This window comes from Phodopus roborovskii, unplaced genomic scaffold (genome assembly GCF_943737965.1).
Source record: "Phodopus roborovskii unplaced genomic scaffold, PHOROB, whole genome shotgun sequence".
NCBI lineage: Eukaryota > Metazoa > Chordata > Mammalia > Rodentia > Cricetidae > Phodopus > Phodopus roborovskii.
Window position 1 is genome coordinate 5,878,493 of NW_026126575.1, and position 20,424 is coordinate 5,898,916.

Genomic DNA, 20,424 nt, shown 5'->3' on the forward strand with positions numbered 1-20,424 from the left:
AGGTACTACTAGGACAGAGTATCAAATGTGCTTAGGAGAGAGAATGCAAACCTGAGCACCTTCAGGGGATAATCCAAGATTCTGAGCATCCAAGGGGGAGCTGTAAGAAGGTAAAGGAGTGGAGGGAAACTATACTCAACAAACTTCCTTTCTTCTTTCCTTCCTTCCTTTTTTCCTTCCTTCCTTTCTCCCCTCCCCTCCCCTCCTTTCCTTTCCTAATTTCTTTTACTTAATCTTTGAGCTGAAAAAATTTTGAGATGCTGAAAAATCTAACTCAGAGCTTCATGCATGCTAACAAGTGAGCTACACTCCAGAGCTGAATTAATAGCTATACACACTCTTGAATACTTAAAAAGGCTTATCTGGAAATCAAATAAGGTCAATCCACATGACTTCAAGCACTGAGAGGTTTTTCATAAATGCATGTGTATACTCATGTGTGCACCCACACACATACATACATACCTGTGCTCAAACAGTAGCTCAAATGGTAGCTAAATGATGCAAGTAGCAGGATCAGGACTTTTCCCAATGTGTCCTATCCCTATCTACGCCCTGTGCCATGGATATAGACGGCTGCTGTGATCTCAGTTTAGCTAGAGAGTGGGTGGGGTGGGGGCAGGAACAGTGCTGGAAGCAAGGAATAAACAGAATGGGAGGTGGCACTGGTTATTGAGATTGTCCAGCTGTAAACGGGGACAGGCTCGAGAAGTGAGACATGTAGTTCTAGAAGCTCCAGCAGCTATGATCATCTTGTAGAAGGAGAATTTGAAGGGCTTGAGAGATGGGTAGTTGCCTACCCATTTGAACCATTTAGCATCTTACTGGCTAGTGTGGCTGCATTAACTGAACGCCCTGGAAGGAACAGCACATTTTGAATTTCCATCAAGAACTTTCCTCATTAGATGTTTTTCTAGCTTTGGAGATTTGATTGCTTGTTGTAAAGCTCATCTATAACTGCTGTGGGGGATGGATATGGACAAACCTGCTTACCCAAGCAGCTCACAATTGAAATCAGCCATGGATTTGCTTCTTCTTACTTAACAGGTGGTAAACTCATAAAAATAGCCACAGAGATAGAGACCACTAAGATGATGATCTTCCTTTCTATTTCCATTGTTTATTTTAGACAAGAAATGCTCCTGGATCAGCTGGATGGAATAGCTTACACTTTTAATCCCAGCAATTGCAAGGCAGAGTCAGGGGTATTGCTATGAGTTAGAGGCCAGCCTAGCCTTCAATATGAGACCCTGTCTCAAACATCAGTAGCACCATAAATGGATAAATCATGGGTACCAGTACTATAGTTAATGGGAAATTCAGAAAGGGTTATGGAGTGAGTGTACACAAGGTTCTGTTGTAACTCTAATACCCTAAAAAATGGACACACTATACTGTGCAGTGGCCAAGAGAATGGTTTTTGAGGTTAACAGACTGGATGTTAATCCTAAAGCAACTTAGTTGCTATGGGATTGTTGAGTAAAACAGCCTACTGCAAACTGCTCATAGGGACATTGTTTGTGCAGAGATATTGTAAATATCAAGTAGTATGATCTATGGAAGACAGTTGTTTGAACAAAACAACTACAGATACTTTGGGTTCTGAGCTCTGATACAGTGAACCTTTAGGATAAGCAGAATGCTGTCTGCACTGGGCATGCGAAAGGAACTGTCAGTGATGTTTCTTTTCCATAGGCAAGGTGCATTGGGACAGCAAGAATCCTAAAGGATAGCCTCAGCTTGCCATGCAATAATACTATTGGCATTAGGAGACAACTAAATTGTTTGAAAAGACTATAGTTACACAAGTGTCCACATCTGGGCGTCTTCAGAAACAGGCACCCAAAGGTTGGCTTGGCTCTTGGCTCCTGGCAGGTTGCACTTCCTGTGGTGCCCAGCTCAGTGACAGTTCTAAGGCTTGGAACTCTGCATCCATCTGCATTCTCTTGGCCCTCACCCTGGTGAGGCTGCTGAACTGCAGGGCTTACCCACTCTTGCCAGTACGGGCACATGTGTGGGTGTGCATTTAAAAAGCCCACTACAGCAGATTTCAGCTATGATGAATGACTTGCTTAGCCTAGTCCCCGTAGAACGCCCTATTTTTTGTAAGTGGCAAAATTAGAAATGCTGGTGTAATCTGCACTCTCTAGCTTGGCTGTTGTTGGTTCACATTGTGGGATGGAAGGACATTTTTTTGAGAGTCTATGTCACATTATGAGCTGCTATGCCTAACTAAACGCAGTAGAATCAGGGATTCAAAGAGAACACGGCTGTGGATGGGGCAGTGTGTGTAAGGGTGCAGGAACAACATGGGTACATGTGTGTGTGTGGTAGGCCAAAGGACAACCTCCAGTGCTGTTCTTCAGGAACATTTCACCTTGTGTTTTGAGTCAGGGTCTCTCATTGGCCTGCGGCTTGCTGATGCAGTTAGACTTGCTGGCCAGGGATCCTCAAGAATCTCTGGGATCATTCTGTGTCCTCCTCAGGACCAGAACTACAAGTACATGCTACAGCACCTGGGTTCAGGGAATTGGACTCAGGTTCAAGTGATTATGTGGCAAACACTAGCTATCAGCACAGCCCCAGAACACATGTTTCCTAAAGAATGGAGCACAGCCCTTCTCTCACAGTCCCAGTATTGGGAGCTACACTTGCTGAAGAAGCTTTTGCCCAGGAAAACTGGGTGACACTGCCTGGACCTTTGAGGTGTCCCCTAGCATCTCTACAATCATGGCATCTCCACAGCAACAAAAGTCCCATTTCCCTTGTATGGGCAGTGAGCACCACTTACTCAACATCGTTTCTTTTGATGCCACTCACTAGATAGGCAAACGCTCTTAGACCTAAAATTTAAAATAACACAATGAGCCACACAGTGTCCCTATTTTTCAGATAGAAAAACTAAAGGTGTCACAGCTCTGGCATGGCCTAAGCTCTTTGAGCCAGTCAGCACTCAGGTCCTACGGTATTCTATAACAAAGGGTGAGCCCAGTAACCACAGTAGTGTGGCAGGTAGGGCTTGCCGCTTAGCCTTCTGTTAGCTCTAGAGCAGCCCGTGCCACCCCCCCCCCAGAAATGTGAGCCAAGAGAGTGAGCCATATGGAAGTTTTTGATTGTGACAAAACATATATAAGATAAAATTTACCATTCCATCTATTTTAGCACAACTCAATAGTATTCAATACATTCCTGTAGTGTGGTCCTCTCCCCTCTGCATTTCCAGATCTGCCAATACAAATTTTGCAGCCATTCAATAATAGTTTTCCATTTGTTCTTCCCTTTCCCCTCAATCACTCAATCATCTTTTTCTGTCTCTATGGATTTACCGGCTTTGGGTGCTACTTAGAAGCAAAGTCCGATAATATTTACTATTCTGTGTTTGACTTGTTTGCCTTCCCATGATGTGTTTTGTAAAGGTTATTCATGTCATAGTGGAGGGAATTCACTCCTCTACTTCATGATTCTTCATTTCACTTACTCACCCATCTGTCAAAGAACCATTTGGCTGTGTCCTATATGAAGTGTTAAGTGTTCCAGTAGCCACAATGGAAAAAAACCAGTCAAAAGAGAGAAGCTATTTTACTACTGTTTTTGTGTTATTGGCTAAACTTCAGATTTATAATACTAGATATGTTTAACTTGATATGTCCAAATTATTGTACTCTCGCTATGTGATCACAATACAGATGATTAATGATGCATTTTACATCCTTTATTTACTACCTAGTCTTTGAAATGCAGTGTGTATTTCATTCTGCAGTGTTTTAGTGCATGGCCACACTTCACTTGTGCTAACTGCCCTTCAGGGAATTCAGAGGCACATGAGGCTGGGCTTTCCACATAGGACAGTGTTGTTCTCGATCCTGAGTTACGTGATCTTACCATAACGATGTTATTTTGAATCCTCAACCTTAGTTCTATAACCTTCCCAGTTATTTTACATAATATTTAAATCCTCCTTTTCTATCATCCTCAATTAATGTGCTTTTTTATAACAATGACTATTATAAAAGATATAGGAACATAACATTTTCAAAATCACACATATACAATCGAGACAAGGAAATATACAAGGTGCTACCCTCTTCTCAGCTCAAAGTGAAGATGGCTCAATGGCTGCTGTGTAGAGCTAATACACAATTCCAAAAATCTCTCTTTTGATTTATTGTTTGTTTGTTTTTCTTTTTTTGAAGACAGTTTTACTCAGTAGCCTGTCTCAACCTCCTGAGTGCTAGGATTACAGGCATGCATGCACTGTCATGTTCTGTTTGATTTATAATGTTTTTTCATGTAGCATATATAATGTTAAAAATAACTTTATTAAGCATTCAAGTAACTATCTTAATATAAAAGAGTTTCATAACAGAAGACAGAAAACTCATAGAACCTCAGGGATGATTTGGACAGGGTAGGTTGTGTATGATTGTGGAAGGGTGGGAAGAATCAGGAAAGAAGGGAGGAAGGGAGGGAAGAAAGGAGGGAGGGAGGGAGAGAAGGAAGGAGGAAGGGAGTGAGGGAAGGAAAGGGTAGGGAAGGGAAGGGAAGGGTCATTACATAGACAGCCTCCTGTATACTAGTCCCTGATAGAGATGTCATGTACTACATTGGACTGTGTGACATTATCAATTGTGTACTGTTGTCTTACAAAACTGCCAATTTCATGAGTTTAGCCCAGCATGCTATTTCATTAGCATATCAGGAATCACCAAAGTCTTCCTGAAAAAGCAGACTTTGTGGAGGGTCTTGAACTATGCTTATTACATGGGTGCACAGGAAGTTGAGCTCAGAAGAAAGAAGGGAGCTGCTACAGCAGCAGCAGCAATAATTACAGATGACAATGTGTCTTACATGTGTAGAATATGACAGACACCCCATTCCATATACCATACTTCATTCCATTCATGTTATAGCCTTGATGCTGCTGCTATTGAAATTAAGATACTTAGCTTCAGAGTGCTAACTCCACTGATGGATATCACACAGTTCTATTCTAACTCAAAAGCACCCACCAATCAGACTACTTTGTTAAGGATTGAGCTGTTTCTAGGGTATAGGGTTTGTTTTCTTTTTTTTCAAGCAATACTTGTGGTCACATTAGGGGCAAGTTGAGCAAGCCAGAATTCTATGGCAACTGGCAAGCCTTCTCCATCAATTTAAAGAGGTCTATTCTCTATGCATAAAGCACACATGACAGGGCTGGTCACCTTCCAGTTATTCAAGCCTTCTCCTTACTGACTTGGCCAACAAGAATACTTGTTGGCTGCAAATTGTCAGAATAAATGTTATTAGGTAAAAGTAAAGGTAGGGATACTGTTTATTGGCTATAGAAGGGTGTTTGAGAATCCTTAGATGTCTACATCGGGGCTCTCAACTTGAGATATAAGTTGAGGGGCATCCATGAACTTGAATGAGAAGACTGTATCCAGTATTACTTACACTCATATTTACCTGAAATTAAATACTTCCTTCCATTATGAACGTAGAGAATAAGCCATAGTAACATTGGCTTTACCTGTGACATCTATATTTTTCATACAAATGTATACAATTATAGACATTTTTATATCATACTACTGTTTGTTGAAATACTTCAAACTATCACTTAAACTTGTCAGCACTATAAAATTACTGTAATTATAAGATTAACTGTTGGCCTTCATTTTAATATGCTAATGAATAAATATACTATTAATTGTGAGAGATATTTTGTTATGTGGGTTTTTTTTTAAAATAGAATTGGTTTTCTTTGTAATTTTGTGCTCTCTATTTTGTTTCTCAAAATATTGCTTTTAAGAAGGAATCTATATCCCGTAAGAGATCAAACTGTCATGCCTCAAATCAAGCACTGACACATATACTCATCCTTTGACCCCAGGTGACATTGTTTTCCTCCTTGGCTCTTCACTCATCCAACACTACAGAGGGCTGACATCCTCCAACCCCACTGAAGATTCTGACTGAGGTCGTTGGGAGGTGTTGGGCCACAATCAACAGAACTGAGGAAGGACACATTTGGTACCTTGAAGAGGAGGATCAAGATTTGAGGACTGAAGGAAGAACTTGCCTCTTACTCAATCCTGCCCAGCATTCCTTTCTGGGCATTTTTTTTTCTTTGCTAACTAGTTGTGAGAGTCCTTTTGTGAAGAACATGTCTGAATTAGTTTGCTGAACAATTGCTTTGGCTTGGTTAGCCTCTGATTGTCCTTACTTTTGTGAGTCAAAAAGCCTTAATCTCATTCGAATGCAATTTAATTCCCCAGAGAGCCGAGTCTTTAGTCTTCCTGTTTTATAAAGTGAGGGCTTAGAACATTTCCAGGGGAGATGACATGGTGCTCCTTTCAAGCTGGGTCAATCTACCAAGGAAATAATTAGATAAATGCAAACTCCGATCCAGAAAGATGGAGGAAAAGAATTTCTTCACAAATTACTTTTAGGACATTTAAGTGGAATTGAATTAGAATGTCAAGGGCCAGAGAGCTCTCGGGAGGTCATTTGATATAGTCCTCTGTTGCTGGGCAAGGGCACAGATGTGAAAATCAAGCCTTCATTTAAAAGGTCTCTTGGGAAGCAAACGTTTTACCTATGCACCAATTCTTGTCTTGCAAGAAGGGCTAGAGGACCTTGTGGAATTCAAGAGATATTCATTAAAATGCAATATAATCCATGAATCAGTTTTTAAAGATGCATTTCCATTAGATTTACTTATTTTGTGTGTGTGTTTTGCCTGCATGTATGTCTGTGCAGAAGAGGGTGTCAGATCCCCTGTAATTGGAATTAGAGATTGTTAGTTGCCATGTAGGTGCTGGGGATTGAATCTGGGTCCTCTAACAGAGCAGTTCATGCTTGTAACCTCTAAGCCATCTCTTTAGATTCAGTCATTAAACAGTTTTATAATTAACATTTAATTACTAAAGCCCTGTTATGTGTCAAAGACTATCCTAGATATTAGAGACATATTGGTGTACTTATACCAGTGGGTAAAGAATCAGTAATAAGAAAATTGAAGAGTTTGTTAGATATCAATAAATTCATTTAAAAATGGAAAACACTGCATTAGGTAATGATAATGGGTTCCATGGGCCATATGTGTGCAAAAAATAAAATAAATAAATAAATAAGGATTTAAGGCAGAAAGGGAGATTAACAGGGAGAAGGCCAGAGGGGAGTGGAGGCAGAGGGCAAATAGGACCAAGAGACATTGGGCACATCTACAAAAATTTCAAAGAATAAGACTGTATTTCATAAAAAAATAGAAGTGACAAAGCATGTGTAGAGTGGGGTACTTCTATAAATGTATAAACATGGGAGACTTACTACACACTAAAAGCTTAGAATGGTAACTGGCATAATAATTTTTTTCATAAATAATGTATATAATATATAATACATATGAAACTTTGTTAGTCTCTTATATTCAGTGGGGTTGTTTGGTCATAATAAATACAGACTAATCTTGCTTAATTTAGGCAAAGTGAAATCTTTTTTGGGGGGTAACACAGTTCTCTTTGAAGAACAAGAATCAGTAGGAAATGGATGCTACCAGGAATGAGCCCCAGTATCATCCACCCAGGTCTAGGGAGGATGGGGGAGTAAAGGAAAATTTCAGAAAGAAAAAAGATAACAAGAAGATGCATAGGGTGAAAAGATCAATGCATCCAGGTTAATAGTCTGAGCTAGGCCAGAAGGATGGATTTGGCTTAGAAAGAACAGCCAGCCAAAGCCCAGTAGAATGACAAGGTTAACTGGGTGAGTTCTGAATTAATAACATCTCATCTACACAGCTCTATACTACACATGGTGTTTGCTAGAGATGAACCACAAATATGAAGCACACACTGCCTATTGGATGTGTAGTGAACTGTACCATACATATAGCTCTATGTAGACACATTCAATGTGGCCATACAACAACATCATCTATCCACACATCTCTTAGAATTTATTCCTGTTACCAAGCAATTTGTGGCTACACTGTGATTTCCCCCACCAAAAAAAAAATTACTAATTTATTTGGAAATAGACAGACTACAAACAAAAATTGCAAATTTACTATGAGACACATTCAGGAGGATTGTGGGACATTAGGGAATCTCTGAGTAGAAAATTGTTGCTTTGCAGGTAGCCCCCTAATAATAGAAACCACACGTAGCTTTGGAATCTTTTCTAGCAGAACAAAAGCACAGTGCATTTGGCTTTGCCCTCCTCACCCCCAGTGTTACCTTGGTTGGGATTTGTATGTCCACTATATAGTCTATCTCTGACATGAGAACTTATTGACTACAGAGCAAAACATGGTCTATTAAAATTTGCTGCAGTTAGTGTAAGAACATAATTAGTAATTCACTGTAGTTTTCAAAAACTTTCTCATATGAGACATAATAATTAAGCAGGTGGCAATTCTGCTTGAGTAGTTTAAACACTTGATTTGTCCCCTTGAGCTTCTCCCAATATGAAGGCTGCGTCTGTTTGCCACATGAACTCATTTGTGCATTCCAATTCCATTTCCAATCTCAGTACACAGTGTTTCTCTTCTCATGGAACTTCTGGGGCAGAAATCCCACAGGCTTCAAGGAATCATGATTACTTTGGGTGTCAAATGATGCAGGTGTGTGGAGATTTAGAGGCAGAGTCTGAATAGGACGTAGAAAGGGATTCTAATATAGTAGTCCAGAGAGATTTACTTTTTTATATAACCAAATGAGTTAGTGGTATATATGGACATACAGGATTCACATTATGTTTAATTTTCTTCAGTGTCCTTATGAAGAAACTAGCAAGAGAAATAGTTGTCTCTTCCCTCGTGGTTTCACTTAAACAGGGGAGAATTACCAATCAACATTTAGGTCCTTACACCGACGGTCTGCTTATTTTAGCTGCATGGCTCCAAGTTAGTTCAAGTTAGGATCTTCTGCTGTGAAGCGCTGGGATATTTAAAGCTGCTCAAATAGTAACCCGCTACCCAATATAGCTTTTACCACACTTAGGAAGTCCTTAAAGGGAGACAATAGTCTAACAATCTTATGGGAAGAAAAAAATCTCAGCCAGATACATCACCTGTCTGCTATAGGCTTAGAAGCCAAATATCCTGGACTGACTACATAGAGACTTCAGGGACAAAATGGAATTCTGAGATGATATTCACTCCTGTTGAGTATGGTATAGTTGCTTATGCTGGTAGGTTGTGGTATGTTGAGACCGTTTCATGTGTTAACTCATCTAAAGATCTCATAACCACGCTCCGAGTAGACAACTTTCTTGTCCTGATTTTGTAGATATGGAAACAGAGGCCCATAGTTGTTAAATGACTTACTTATTTCATTATAAAATGAGAAATGTCATTTGGTTGCAAGCTGTCTGGCTTCAGAGGTCCTCTCCTCTGCCACAGAAAACTTGACTTTCACAGTTGTTTCTACCGTGCTAGATTTGAATTAAAAAGACAACTAGCACAGAAACTTCAAAGGTGCATCAGGTGTGTGGGGTTCTGGTAACTCTTTGGTTACCAGCATGATGCTGAGGCTGGGTCTACCTTCCAGCAGTGGAGTCTTCTACAAGAGCACATTGTAAAGGTGGGTGGTGTGACTTCTGTGCTCTCAAAGGCAGTTCTGATGGTTGGGTATTGTGGGACTCATCATCCCTACACTAAAGAGACTGAAGGACGAAGGACTGCAACAAGTCCAAGGCCATCCCGGGTTACCAGTTTAGGCTGTAAATATAGGAAGACATTGCCTCAAAACATAAAAATGGAAGAAAACCAAACTGGGCTTTTAGGCACTTGGCCTTTATTGCTACAGAGAGGAAATAAGGAAAGGACAGACACACAGGCAGAAAAGCTGGGATCAGACAGACTGGGTTGTCCGGTGGAGAAGCTGCAGCCCTCCAGAAGCTCAGCCTGTTCGTGATATATATGATATGTAGCTGGTCAGGGATGCCGGGTTATGGTTCACAGCTGAACCAAGGAGGCAGGTTAGCTAATCTCAGTAGGAGCAGTCTCTGGAAGGAAGCAGTCTGTAAGTACCCATGGTGGGAAGAAAGCCATGATGTTAACATCCATACTGGGATGTTAACCGGGAAATAAGGCTTTGGCATTTCCTTGAGCCTAGCCCTGGAGTCAGCCATTTCTCATGGGGGCTGAAGCTTTGGGGCCTTGACATGGCCATGGACATGTCAACAGCACAGATCAACTAAGGTCTTCATTCACTCAGGGCTCCTCTGATCCCTGTACCAAAGAATCCCTTCACCACACAGAATGACTAGTTTATTTTAAATTCATAGATTTTCACAGATATACCAAGGGCAATTTCATTCTTTTTTAGAACTATATTTTCACAAAATGACAATAATTTGAGGCCATATAAGAATAATTAAATTTAGGAAATGGTGATTCTAACCCAAAGCCTGCATTTTGCTGGTATAAAAGAGGCTGAGGCAGAAAGATTATGAGTTCAAGGCCATTCTAGGCTTTATAGCAAGACTCTGTATAAAGGAAAAAGGGAGAGGGGCAGGGCATGGATAGGAGAGGAGCCAGGAGGGAGACCTAAATTTTCTAGATGATGTATTTAGAGTAAATACGCTTACAATAGCCTGCTAAAGGCAGCACAGCTAGCAGTGGACAATGGCTTTACTCTCTGACATCTTACTACGTAGTAGGTTCTATTCCAAGCACTATCCTGGGGCTGAAGTCTAATTATAGCTTATAAGGTGAATATTATTGCTGTTTCCCACATTTTACAGAGAAGGAAACTGAGGTTTAGAGACAACACAGTTTGTACTGAGATCAAATATCTGGTAAGAGGTAGAGTTGGGTCTCAAATGCCAGATTTCACCATTCTCAAGTATACTACAAAACTGTCCGAGTTATGTGAAGGGTAGGCACTTAATTACCAAACATGTCTATGCCCATATTCTTTCAAGATCACTCAGTTCCTGATGTCTCTGGATATTAAGAATCCATAAAACATGGGCAAAGTAGAGAGTGTTAATGTTGAAGTTCATCCAAATAAAATGAATACTTAAGTTTCCAGCTATTAATATACCTTCACAGTAACAAGTACTCTTGAGTTGCATGTGATAATGTCATTGGACCAGAAGATTAAATTTAATGGTACTATGACGATGTTTTCAAAACAATGTGATGTAACTTGTTATATGAGCCAAACACAAATTAACTTCTCTAAGGATTCTCCTCCTCAACCTCCACGCATTCAGCCCACATCTTGTTTTGTATTTTTAAGTTTTGCTAGACACTGACAGTACTTCAATAACAAATAACAGCCTTTAGGTAAGTCTTTTTATCATGAGGAGAATCTCATGGCTCCTTTATACCATGCCTTGATTAACAGCCATCCTTTGGTGGTGATAAAATAAAGCCAAGTTAACAGTAGTCTGCTTTTTCTTCCAGGGGAAGATGGTGGCTGCAGGAGAAATAACCAGTGCTATCGTTATCTCCTGAAAAGGAGAGGCCGGTGGAGCTGAGAAGACAAGAAAATGTAAGTGACAGATTCTACCCCATGTCCTGGGGTTTCCATCATTAGTCTTGTGAGACAAGCATGATGATCCCCAATTTATAGACTCGGGAAACTGAGACTGAGATGATATGCCCCGGAGGTCAAAGTCAGAAGTGGAATCCGGTCTCACATCCACAGCTGTCTGCCCTTAAATTCCTCTGTGCGTGTGTGTGTGTGTGTGTGTGTGTGTGTGTGTGTGTGTGTAGAGGGAGGGAGGGAGGGAGGGAGGGACAGAGAGAGAGAGAGAGAGAGAGAGAGAGAGAGAGAGAGAGAGAGAGAGAGAGAGAATGTGTGTATGGGGTGTTTGTGTAGGTATGGGTGTGGGATGTGGAACTCAGGATAATTCCCACTTTGTATGCAGCAGGTCTCACTGCTGCATAGAGCAGCCTGTTCTTCAAACTTTCCAGGATCCTCATGTCTCCTTCTTCCATCTTCCCATAGAAGCACAAACATTATAGATGACTTTATTACTGTGTTTGGCTTTTATATGGTGTCTAGGGAGATAAACTGAGGTCCACACACTTGTGTGGCAAATGCTTAACACACTGAACTGTCTCCTTCCTATAAATCCTTACATTCCTCCCCAGCTGGCACAGGAGACTTGGCAATGGCGGAATGGTCCTTGGAGCAAAGACATCGCCAAGGCTGATCTTCTCATTACTTCAGTTTCCTAAACAATTTTTGTAATTAAAGAGTTGAGTTAATTACTAATGAGGCACCTGGCCCACAGTTCACATAGACCCTACTTGTGCTGTGTTTTCCTCTGTCTGAGTGGAAAGTTCTGCAGCTTCATTTTCCTCTTATTTCCAGAAAAGGTCTGGACTATTGACCAGCACCTGGCAGCCTGGACTTGGGGTATAATCATTGCTCTAATTAAGGGTTCTTATTCAGGCCATCTGCTTTGCTTTCCCATTCAGATATATTACAGCAAAGGCTTTATCAGCTGGAGGTAGGACATAGGAATCTCAAAAATGAACAATCTGCAGCAGTCACACTGATATGTCATAGCTCAGAGCTATGGTTTGTTTCGTCCTTTGAAATGGCTCTGCCAATGTCTAATCATTAAGGAAGGGACTCTAGCATCCACATTTCCCCTAGGGTGGTCTCTAGCTGCCACACTATTGTTTGCAAGACCCCTCCTAAGAGTCTTTCCTGAGTCTCCAGCACACCATCACTCCATCCCCAGGCCTTGGTTGTGTGTTGGAATTACTTTGGTGGGAGTCTCCAGCACAACCTCAGTCCATCCCCAGGCCTTGGTTGTGTGTTGGAATTACCTTGGTGGGCTCTTCTTTGCCATTGTTTTAGCTGGTGTCACCTGTGAAGAGACTTCTTCTCTGTGAAGAATGATCTGCTATGTAACCTTACTGTGTCTCATCTTTAGATTATTGAGTGAAGACCTGCTTGACTCTCCTGGGAACAGCCCCATTACTAAGAGGCATGTGCTCTGAAATCAGGGTAGACAGCCCTGGAACAGTCCTGCCAGGCAAGGGGTGGGGACTGAACCGTAAATGCAAACTCCATCCTTCTGTCTGTCCATCTGTTTGTCCCTCCCTCTCTCTCCCCTTTCCTCCCTCCCTCCCTCCCTCCAACCATCCCTCCTTCTTTCCCTTTCTCTCTCCGTGTGTGTGTGTGTGTGTGTGTGTGTGTGTGTGTGTGTGTGTGTGTATGTGTGTGTGTGTGTGTCCACTATCTTGGTTTCTGACAACAGAATTACATCCTAATTATTAGGGGGAGAAAGATATGTAATGGAAAGGGTTACTGGTGGATTTATTATTACCTGGATTGAGTGGCAACTAAATTCTGAAATTTCCATTAACCATCAGAGGCTCCCCTTTCTGGTCTCACACTCACTGGCATGGGTCCAGTCCTACATCTTCCACCACACCCCCACTCCCTTCCCCAGCAGCATTCTCTTGTTCCCATTGCTTCTCACTAATCTCACTCATCCTAGTATTCCTCAGCTCAAAGGAATATCCTGAGGAAACATGCTAAGGTCCTCAGCCCAACTGTACCATGCTTTAGGAACTGTTTAATGTTCTTGTCCCTGCTCACATTGCTCACTTTCATCCCAACACCTTCTTTCTCTTGAACTCTGCTTTCTGGGGTTGCCAGTAACCATCTTGCTTCTGGACCTTAGCACCTGCTCCTTGATATGCCTCCCATTCCTCCCTGGCTCCCACCTCCAAGTCACTAAGACTAGCATCTGTTCATTTCAAGTTACAGTGCTTTCCTTCTGAAACTTCTATATAGGTGTGGGGCCTCTGATACCTTATACTTTCCACGACAGCAGGCAGGTTTCCCCAATATCCACCTTACCAGTTTGCCTTCCCATTAACTTTGCATAGTGCTTGGCACTATGTTGTCAGCCAGGAGTTGTTGTTTTGTTTTTTGTTTTGTTTTTGTTTTTAATGTTATGTGGGTGCCCCAGGAGCCAGAAGAAAGGTTTAGATCCCCTGGAACTAGAGTTCCTGGTGTTTGTGAGCCAATTGATGAGGATGCTGGTAACTGAACTCCAGTTCTCAGCAAGAGCAGCAAGTGCTACCTAGCCATCCATATCTCCAGCTCCAGTCACTCATGAGTTTAATAATAATGAAAGGACTTTAAAAAGAAAGAAAGAGAGAGAACGAGAAGAAGGAAGGAAGGAAGGAAGGAAGGAAGGAAGAAGCCAGGCATGGTAGTGCAGGACAGGCAGATCTCTGTGATTTTAAGGCCAGACTGATCTACAAAGTGAGTCCAGGACATCCAGGGCTACACAGAGAAACCCTGTTTACAAAAACAAAACTAACCAACCAATCAAACAAACAAAAAAACAATATCCAAAATATAAATAAATAAATGCAATAAAATAAAAAAGAAAGAAAGAAAGGGAGGAAGAAAGAAGATTGATTTGCACGGCTTTAAATGACATCTGGAGACAACTCAACAGCTAATTATCCACTATGTTCACTCTACCCAGAAATCACTCTGGCTCTACTTTTTGCACAATCACCAAGAAACAATGTAACCTGCTGAGGAGTCTACATGCCATTTACAGTGTAAGGTTAGAAGGTGATTTTTAGAAGCCCTATCATAGGTGACATTACCTCTCAGGAAAAACTGGAAAAGGAAGGAGGTCTCAGCCAGGGCTCAAATGGCAAGATTCAAGCCTTTATGTTTTTGGCAGTGTTTGCCCTAGAGACAAATACATAATCAGGGAGGTATGCAATCTGGTCTGGAAACTCGGGCCAGATAGGATGACAAGGAAAGAGAAGCAATACACACAAACACACATCACCACGAGCGCTCTCATTTGTAAAAACCACATTAATGGATGGCAGCTTCCTACCTCTGAAGTGATTTATAAATTAAAATAATTGCCTCTTTGAACTGTTCTGATATTAATTGACCTATCACTAATGCAAGAACAGTCCCCAAACCATCCAAACATTACCTAAACATTCTTATTCCCTTTATTCTGGAAATTCAAAACCCCACAAAAATAGACCCTCTGTTCTGGTGCCAAGGGTCATAAAGAAAAAGCCATCATCTTTGATGACTTTGCAATTCTTATTCTATGTCTTCATCAAATTAACTCGAAGTGCGATGGTGAGTTCTCAGAACTTGAAGGCTTCCCACCCAGTCTCCCCTTTAGCGGGCCCCTCCTTGAGCACATGGATCCAGCTCTAGCTCAGATGTCTGGTAATGAGAGCAGGGCAATTCATTATTTTTAATTCATTTAGCTTGGATCCATATCCCAAGTCACCTCAGATTTTGGGCGCCTGGCATTTCCTTCCAAGGTAAATGAGAGAGAATTGAAGACTGTGGTCCAGATTTGCACAAATGGTGGCACAGAGCTTGCTCAGGCCACTGAACAGAGGTGACCTTGACCTGTCATGAAAAGGAAAAAAAAACAAACAAACAAACAAACAAAAACCATAGTGTTGAAGATAGGGGCTCCAAGCAGGGGTTCTAAGCCACGGACTTCTAGCCCCTGAAGAAACTAGTAGTCCAGAGACACTTGATTGTTACAGCTTGAGGAGAAAGAAAAACTATTCCTGCCATCAAATGGCTGCTGAGCAGTCTTGAAGGAATATGTCACCTCCTGGGACACAAAGGACTACCTAGCCTCTATGTCAATAGTACCCAAACTGAGAAATCCAGCCCTGCAGTCTAGAAGTTGTGTCTTATGTTGCCTCTTTGTGGTTGTGTGACCTTGGTATGTTTACTTCTTCTTATGTGTATATGTGCATGTTTGGGTGTGTAAACATGTATGCATGTACCTGTAGAGGCTAAGGAACAGAGTGAGAGTGTCAAGTGCTGTCCTATTTTTGTTGTTTTTTGTTTTTGTTTTGCTATAAAATGAAAATAACAGCAAGATACTTAAATTTATTAATGTTCATTCAAGGAAGGTGTAAAGGTTTAAAATATATTCTATTCTTATTTATTTCCTAGTGTGTTTTAAGTATTTGAGGGTGAACTGATTTGTCCTGACTACCTGTGATTTATGGGTAAACTGCCAGCTTAACATGTTTTCAATGAATACTATGTGTCTATATTTATGGAGTTCAGCGCAGTAAGTTAATGTATACATGATGAGTAATGATCAAGTTGGGGCTTTTTGCATTTCCATTTCCTCATTTATCGTCTATGCACTGGGAAGCACTAAGCCCTTCTAGTTATTTTGAATTATATTATGAATTATTATAGGCAGCAATTACCCGATTTTAGCACAAAACATAGGAAGCCATTCCTCCTGTTTATTAAATATACCAATGTTGCTATATTCCTGTGTATTGATAGCTATTACACAGCCTCTTTGTAGCCTCTTTCCCTCCCAATCCCTAATGGCCTGTAGTCTATTTTATGAAGTCAATGTTTTCAGCCTCAACAGTTATTGAGAGAGAGAGAACATGCCATATTTGTCTTTCTGTGCCTGGATCGTTCATTGACGAAAGTGGCTTCCAATTTTATTCATTTGACACAGACAACGACAGCCATTAATTCCTGTCTATGACTGACTGTTACCTCAGTCTCTCTCTCACTCTCTCTCTCTGTCTCACGTGTGTGTGTGTGTGTGTGTGTGTGTGTGTGTGTGTGTGTGTTTATGTGTGGCAGGGAGTTTCTGTGTTTCTGTGAACCCCTTGGTATACAAGTCTTGATCATTGTGGGCATTGAAGTGCAGCTGTGCCAGCAGTATGCTGAGCACATTCTCTTTGGGTGTATGCTGAACATATGCTTGTTCTGACCCTAGCTGTTTGAGGAACCTCTCTACCGTTTTCACAATGGCCATACGTACATTTCCACCAACATCATTTAAACATCTCCTTTGTCCAGATCCTTAACATGGAAAAGCATTGCTTTTCCAGAGGACGTGGGTTCAATTCCCAACACCCACATAGCAGCTCCTTGCTGTCTATTGCTGTCTATAACTCCATTTCTAGTTCCACTCTCACACAGACGCACATGCAGGCAAAACACCTGTGTAGTGAGATTCTGTCCCCACCTGTTGCACTGATCACGCCCATTGGGGGTGGGGCAGGTGCAGATGTGATGGGGGGGGGAACGAGGTCTGAGGTAGGGACCCCCAGGGTGCTCTCTTGCTTGCTGGATAGAGACAGAGAGCATACTGAGGCATCCTTGGGAACCTGCTGGCATTCATCTGTGTCTGTTGTAAGTTATTTCTCCCTGAATAAACATCTATTCAGCCTGTCTGTTTTCCCTGATCCTTATTATTTCATGATACACCAGTGCACATAAAATAACTGACTAGAATAAGATGATGTCCAGGCATTTATGTTTTGGCTTCAAAGCCCAAGTTAATATTTTCTTTCACTATATTTGCAGATGGATACAAAATAACTCTCAGTTCTACCTGTGAAATAGAAGCATTTGCCAAAAATTAGGTGTTTGTTTGGCATAATAAATAATACTAATTTCAAAACACTAAAATAATGCTTAGTACTATGAAATGGTCAATTATCGATACAGACTTCTTCCAACATCTCAGCAGACCCATAGTTGCTAAGTCAGAAATCCAACATTACTTGCTGTAGTTTAAACAGCAACATAAAAATACTGAGAGCACACTTCCCCAGAATTCCCAGATTGGAACAAAATGGACAATTCCATCTAGTCTGTGTTTTTCCATGTGACATTAATAAATAATGTCAGATGAAGTGTGAGACCCAGCAGCATGACTGCTGTGTGAAATTTAGTATTTACTTGGATTTATAGCACATTTTACCAAAAAGCTTCCTGAAGTTGTTATTTTAATAAGAAGCTTCTCAGCATCACCTAAAATTAATCTGCTGTGTTTTCTTCCACTCTGAATAATACTGTCAGTGACTTAATGAGCAACATCCAGGCACTGTCTTCACTTCCTAGTGCCATGCCATCCATGATGCTTTCCCTGTGTGAGGCCACTCTTTGGACACCTGCTCACCTTTCTGAGAGCTTTACTTTTGCTTTACTTTTCCTAGAGCTTTTTATTATCCCCTAGGTGAAAATAATTCGGCAGGATCTTTCTCAAAAATTTGTTAAGAGAATGAAATGCATTAACTGTGAACTTGGTGTTTCTTAGGGGCGTTGTTCCAAAACCGTTAGTTATATTATTGTAATGGTGGCTATGTTATTTTTATAGGCAGAAGTGGGCTGTTATTCTGCATTCACTGGAGAATTTAAAAAGCACTGCCACCCACAGGCTAAAAGAAACCGTTTTTCTCAGCATAGAATGTATAAGCCACAAACAGCAAGCTGTGGCAAAAACAACGTGGGATCCCTGTTGTTGTTTAGGGGGAAACAGAAAGAAATGAGACAGAGGGGTAACCACAAAAAACTTCTGATGTCCAGTTGGCCGTTTACTCCCAAAGCCAGTGAGGCTTCTCCATCTACACTGCATGGTTTACATATTTTCCTTTGACTGGGGGTGGTTGTGGGGGAGTGTTAGGAAACAAATTCTTCAGTATTCACTCTCCTTCCACTCAGAGTAGCTTTCTATAGAGCCAGCCCATCACAAAATCCTTAATGGTGCTGAAGAAAATACTCAAGAACATAAAGTATACAAAGAATGATTTTTTTAAAGCGCTACCACAGTATTTATTCATGGTCTTACTATAAAAGCAGTGCACTCTTCTTGTAGGAACTATAGAGCACCGAGAGTAGGGCGTGAGTTAGGTCCCTAACCTCAGCCTCCAGAGGTGAGAACTTTTCTTGCTACCTACACAGAAAGCGTTGCCCTCCTCCTTGGTGCGCTCATCTCACTTCACATTCTCTTAGAACTCCTTTTGTGATGAGGCAAACTGTATGTTAAACTTTGTAGGCTGTGGGAGGCCTGTCATAACTTCATAACTTGTTGATTCTGATTCATTCTGTCACAGTATCACGACAGCCATGACCAGAAGTCAGTAAACATGGAGATGTAGCCTGGTTTTCCTCTCAGTGGCCTCCATATCTTCTTGGAAGTCTGGTTTGCTAATCCCTACAAGAGCACTATTGTTAGAATACTGTTATTAAATGCCTTTAGGTTAGTGTGTCGCCAATAGTGTGCTCCCTGTGTTTATGTATGCTCATGTGTATGTAAATGTGTGTGTGCTTGCCCAGAGGCTAGAGGTCAGTCAGGCATCCTCCCTGTCACTTCATAAAGCTTATAGCCTCAGCATCCGAGGGAGAGTTTGGAGGTTCAGAAGTCCAGTGTCAACTTCGTCTACATTGTGAGTTCAAAGCCAGTGTGTGATACATGAGACTCTGCCAAAAACAATCCTGTCCTGCCCCCACCCCACAATCAATCTGTAATAAATAAAAATGGGAACAGAAGGAGAAGGAAGGATTGGGTTTTGCCCTACTGGTGATCAGAACCATAGCCTCTCATATGGTAGGCAAATTCTTCACTACTGAGCTGCATCAGTTGTTTTTAAGCCCTCGTTTTAAACTCACATCATTCCCTTTTTAAGGACACTAATAAATGGTATTGTTAACAAGCATGGATCCATTTCCCATGAACTAAAACCTAGGGTCACAAACAGAAGGTCCTGTGTGAGAAGACTTGGAGAATGGTACCAGAGCCAAATGGACATGTAGTTATCTGAAGTTGTTAATTCAACTCTCAGCACCATAATCTAGACCTTTCTTCCGGATGTCACATTTTTTTTCCTCCCCTGACGATTGCATTTAATTCCCTATCATACTATAATACTGCAGCTGTCACTCAAGGGGTCCCACTGGAGAAAATGCTATATTGAAAGTGCATTCTGGCTCCAAAATGAGTGCAGCTTTTAGCTCCTTCTCACTGCAAATCAAAAATGAGGTCCCTGTATGCTTTAAAAGTCAAAACAGGATGTCATACTGTCACCTGGAGGGTGAAGTTCAAGATTATAAAAAGTACTTGTGGAATTCAAATGAAGAGGGAGAAATTTTCATCTGGAACACATGTAATATCAAAATAATTGGGGCTCTGACATATGGCTTATAAAGACATTTATATCCACATGGAATTTTGCAGATTTTAGGCAATAATGTCTGTCAAATATGGCTTACCCCAGTAGATAACTCTGTATTAATGAGCACTCGATGGTTTCTTTCAGTCCTCCATTTATTTATTCATTCATTTACCCAATGAAGAGCCATTGTGCTTTATGTTTTTAATCAACACCACTAATATTATTGCCTAGATGGATAGTAATGGAGCTGGATAGTTTACAGTGCATTCAACCATATCCACTAGGTCTAAATCAAGAGCATTTAAATTACTCATCGGTGGTGTCAGTACTGACCACACCTCAATGATGTCCTTGGAAGCCTGGATGTCAAAACTTAGAGAGGTTCACAACATCAGCAGGATTCAATGTCCACTCACAGTAGTATGTTCCAGGCATGATGTGAGGCACTGAGATTAAAGCAGTGAGCAAGACAGGCAGACTTCTGCTATCATAAAATCAGACAGAAG

At 41.2% G+C, this 20,424-nt stretch overlaps 1 long non-coding RNA gene across 1 annotated transcript in view; it reads left to right on the plus strand.

Moving 5' to 3' along the window:
* LOC127235961 (uncharacterized) overlaps positions 1-20,424 on the plus strand; it is a 291,992-nt gene that overhangs the window by 135,777 nt on the left and 135,791 nt on the right. The window contains exon 3 of the long non-coding RNA XR_007835748.1: positions 11,399-11,486. This is a non-coding gene — a long non-coding RNA (uncharacterized LOC127235961). The remainder of the gene's footprint in view (positions 1-11,398; positions 11,487-20,424) is intronic.